Source organism: Acyrthosiphon pisum, chromosome X (genome assembly GCF_005508785.2).
Source record: "Acyrthosiphon pisum isolate AL4f chromosome X, pea_aphid_22Mar2018_4r6ur, whole genome shotgun sequence".
Taxonomy (NCBI): Eukaryota; Metazoa; Arthropoda; class Insecta; order Hemiptera; family Aphididae; genus Acyrthosiphon; species Acyrthosiphon pisum.
Genome location: NC_042493.1, coordinates 124,359,956 through 124,365,089, shown reverse-complemented (window position 1 = coordinate 124,365,089; position 5,134 = coordinate 124,359,956). Strand labels below are relative to the sequence as shown.

The 5,134-nt window shown below is 27.9% G+C and overlaps 1 long non-coding RNA gene across 1 annotated transcript; it reads right to left on the bottom strand.

Moving 5' to 3' along the window:
* Window positions 1-3,883: 3,883 nt before the first annotated feature.
* LOC103310582 lies at window positions 3,884-5,119 on the bottom strand. Its single transcript, XR_511134.3, has 2 exons — window positions 4,615-5,119; window positions 3,884-4,159 (listed from the first exon to the last, which is right to left on the bottom strand). It is a non-coding gene; the product is annotated as an uncharacterized LOC103310582 (long non-coding RNA).
* Between the last annotated feature and the right edge of the window lie 15 nt (window positions 5,120-5,134).

Here is a 5,134-nt window from a genome sequence, read left to right as displayed (position 1 = left end):
CGCTGAGCACGCCACTGGACATATACAATGTATTCTCATATGTATTATATAATATTATAATTTATTATACTTAATTACAAATCCGTTTCAATTATTCCGCCTGAACAGAGAATTTATTTTTCTACGATATATTAATATAGGTATCGGCGCGTACGGCGTACGTTATAGTATAACTGTTATTATCGTTTTTTTTTTTTTGTCGTTTTTCATCAAGATAAATTGATTATATATATCACGGAGCGTGCGCTGTGTAACGCGTCTATAGACGCGTCTACGAAACGCAATATTTATATCGTAAGCAAATAATCGAATTGACGGCAGTTATACCATATAACCGATTGTTTGCTTACGATAAATATTGTGTTTCGTAAAAAAAAAAATTAATATTAGATTCTGAGCGAAGCGAGGGAGCTATTGTTTTATTACAATGGTGTTTATTTATTTTTTTTTTTATTTTTATATCCTGTATACAAAATTTCTTCCAGAAGGAGTGTTTCGATTTCAACATATAGTACCTTATCTTTTAGCAAATTGGATCAATATGGTACTTTAGAGAGGTCATTTTTCGATTTTCTTAATAGTTATTTAATGCCACGGGAAAAACCACAGGAAAATTACAAAAAAACGCTAAAAATGGGATTTTAATTTGTAACGCTTTGTTTATCACCATAGAAATGAATGAAAAATTATCATATTTTAATATTAATTCAACTTACATGATAAAATAAATAATAACAAAATATAAAATATCCAGACTGACAAACCGTCTCCGCTCAGAATCGTTTTTCTTATACGATGATATTATATCATTGAATTCAAATCTAATACAACCATTATACAACGACCCACTTGTAATCTACTTTACAGCAGAGCGACATCCACTTACCTGCTTTTTTTCCCTCATATCTATGCCACTCTTGAGCCTCTGGGTTGTCGTCCAAATGTCGTTGTCGTCGTTTTAATCAAATATCAAATATACATACAAATATTTTTTGAAAATAATAAAAATACTATTAAATACTGACGATGCCGAATTGCCGAAAACTTTGACCAAGTGCCAAATTTGTCGACTGAATATTTAAAAAAATCTTGAGTGAGGGGTGCATAGGCGCAAATAGGGGGGGTTTTAGGGAATAAGTCCCCCAAAAATGTCCACAGCCCTCCCAAACATTTCCTACATTTTGTTTTAAGCTTATTCAATATTATAAAAGTAAGGCCCTATTAGCCCCCCAAATCTCAAACGCTATTTGTGCCTATGTGCGGAGAGGGGAGGGGTTGAGATACCACCCACGATCCCCTCAAAAGACGGCCCTGCTTACGAGTAATACCCTAGGTCGAGGACGCTCGCACGGAATCCGTTTTTTTAAATATTGTATGTTGGCTGATACCTCGGACGATTAGTAAACGGAATACACACCGCACACTTAGACGTGAGCGTTTTTTATCCTTCTAAAATTTCGTTTATAACACGTCAATCAAAAAAAATCTATACACAGTACACACCGATAGTATCATCAATCGAAATACTCGTGTTTTATTCCCATTTGAAAATTCGAAATCACAACTCTTTAATATTATGTGTACCTGCCGGACCACATATTCTGTGGCGAGGTGAGAGTATAGGTACCTAATGTAGCTAGACGAGTAGCCAGCCAACTTAACCAGTGTACATTATGTACAAAATGTCTACTATTTGCCGATGACACTAAAATATTTAAAAGAATAAAGTGTATTGATGATTCATTGGAACTTCAAGCCGACTTAGATAATATTTATAAAATATGGTGTATCTATTATAATGGAATGTCCTTAAATATTGATAAATGCTCCGTTATTTCGTACTCTTTAAAAAAAAAATACTATACTTTATAATTATGTTTTACATAATACAAATCTAACACGTAAATATATTGTTAAAGACCTAGGAGTTCGTACGTTGCGCCAGCCCCCCCAAAGGAAAATCTATACACAAACTATACAGATATTTAGCACGTAATTCGCACGAATTCGCACGCCTATTTTGAAAATTCGTACGACCTTCCTTCCCCTCAGAAAAAAAAAAATTCACCTCATAGTAAAAGTTCACCCCCTCATACAAAAATTAACATTTTCACAATTTTATTTTTGACTGATATTTAGCACAGTATTCGCACTTATTCGCAAGCCTGGTTTTGAAATTCGCACGATCTTCCTTCTGCTCAAAAAAAAGTAATTCGCCGTACAGTAAAAACACAATTTTGTCTTTATTTATTATTATTATCTAGACTGAAGAAAATTTATTTTAGATAAAAAAAACCTCGATTGAATATAACAAATCTAAAAATAAAGTCCAAAACTCCAAAGTAAACAGTCACTTTATCTAAAAATAAGATTTACAAATAAATTGGTTATTTTGAATATTTCCAAAAACAATTTAATACAAAATATATACAATTTCTAATTTAAAAATATAAAAAAATGTCATGCTCTAGATACCTACCTACCTACTTGTAGCACATAAATCTTATATATAAAAAGTTATTTCATTTGTCAGGTTTTTCTGTTACATTGTATATAATATATTATGTTATACTTAACATATAAAGTATGAAGTGATTTAAACATTATTTTTATAATAAATTGTAATATATTATTAAATTTAAATTTAAAAAGCATTAAATTAATTCAACAAATAACGCAAAAGATAATTTGATTAATTTCAATATCACACTTGGGAAATATACGAGTATTCATATTATATTGATACAATTATAACCGATAGGTACCTAACTAGTAACCCACAATTCCTTCATATGTGGAATCTAAGACTTAAGTTACCTACTTAGATATACCAAATTATACACATTTAATAAATTGGTTTTGAGTTTATGACTTCAGACTAATTTATATTATATACTTCATACACCTATATAATATTATAATTTATAATAGTACAAAGTGTCCATGATTAGATAGCATTTTGCAATGATAATATTATAATCAAGAATAATATTATTATAATGTTACAATAATATTATTAGTCAAACATTTGCTGTTTGGGTTCAATGTTCTACCATATAAAGTGATCTATAGGGCTATAATAGAACCATAGTGCAATAAGAACCTAGTTGTAAAAGATAAGTGTCATAATGTAGTTACTCAAAAGTGATTTATTTAGAAATAAGACACGGGCCACTTAAATCGTATTTCAAGTAACTTTATTTTACAGTTTACAAATAAAAACCATATCTTTAAATAACTAGGTAATAAAAATGTGAAAACCACAATAGAAACAAAATTTAAAAAAATTTAATTGTTTCTGTCATTCTGTCTCTGACATGAAATTGAAAATAAATAAACTGCACTTTTACGCATTCAATGAAATCACAACCAAAAATATAATTAGAAATGTAAAAATAATCATTGAAAAACAAATCTTAATAAAAATAACACAGTATATTATAAAAATTACAAATAATATTCTATATTATAAAAAAATTTCATGAAAATAACGTTTGGAACAAAAAAAAATAATATTTTGACTAAACATACACAATTAAACCGGGTGATTCTTTTATCATTAAACACTCATTATTTTAAAAAATATAAAATGTTTATGAAAATAAAATAATTTTTAACTATGACAACGTACAATTTTATTTTCATATTCCAATACAATTATATAAAAATAATATCAAAATTTCCCAATTTTTATTTTATTTTAGAACGAGAAGATTATGAGCAATGAGTTACAAGTATTTTAAGTTTAAAAAAGCAGACTGGAGTAGAACGAGGTTATCCCACAAAATGTTTGCCCGATTCACCACTCATCTCAACTTTAAAACTATTTATGCACTAACGATTAGTTCATAATAAAATAATCACCTAGTGTATGTTTATCAAAGATAAAAATTAAATTACAGTATTAACAGAATGACAGTGCGGATTTTATAATACATCCATATTTAAACAAATATTTTAACTAATTTATAATATGTAAAAATATATAATTTATCATGATCATCTTTATATCAATAAATAATCTTAACAAAATATATTAACTGCTTCCTTCTTATATGAGATGTGTGGGAACATGTTGGCATTTATAGGTATTCCATGGAATTAATGTCCGTTGCAATACATTTATTGAGTTTAGTATTAGGGCTAAGAAGTGTAATTCCTGAAATAAACAAAAATTGATAAATATACATAGCTATTAAATTAAATAATATACTAAAATTAAATGTAGATTCCATGCACTTATTACATTAATATTTGGCAGTACCTATCATGTTCCTATAATAATGATATAATTTATTTGTATATCAAATTATAGATTTTGCTACAAATAAGTTAACAGCATTGGATTTAAATAAAAACATTTAAGTTATAGCTTTTCAACAGTTTAACTTCTCAACAATTAAAGATGGTTTAATAAAATGCTTAATATAAGTAATTTGAGAAAAAAAATAGTAAAACTTTATATAAAAATAAATTGTTGTGTTAAGTAAAATGTCTTTACAACCGTTTGTTTATAGATATTTAAAATCTAATGTGAAATTATAATTTTTTTACTCGTTAAGTAAAATTAAATTAAATTATAAATAATTTTAACAAAATATATTAACTGCTTACTCCTTATTTGAGATGTGTGTGAACATGTTGACATTTATAGGTATTCCATGGCATTAATGTCCTTTGCAATACATTTATTGAGTTTCGTACTAGGGCTAAGAACTGTACTTCCTGAAATAAACAAAAATTGATAAATATACATAGCTATTAAATTAAATAATATACTTAAACTAAATGTAGATTCATAAAGAAAATTTTAGTACCAATGTTTGGACTCTTTAGAGACTGACCATCATGCAATTATTTAGTATCTGTCTTAACACATTAACCTGAATTTGGACTTTATTTTGTATTTTTGTAGTCTAACAATACATTAGGTATGCAGTTATTTTAAATTTATAACGACGTACAATATATGCCATCCTATTGTTACTATTGGAAGCCACTAATTGCTGTCAGCCGCTAGGTTGGCTGAATCTGTATACATTGCACTTAATGCAAACGGACATAACAAACCTAGAAGCTGACAGCATTTCGTAGCTTACAAGCTTACAATATTAACAATAAGACAGCTCTTATC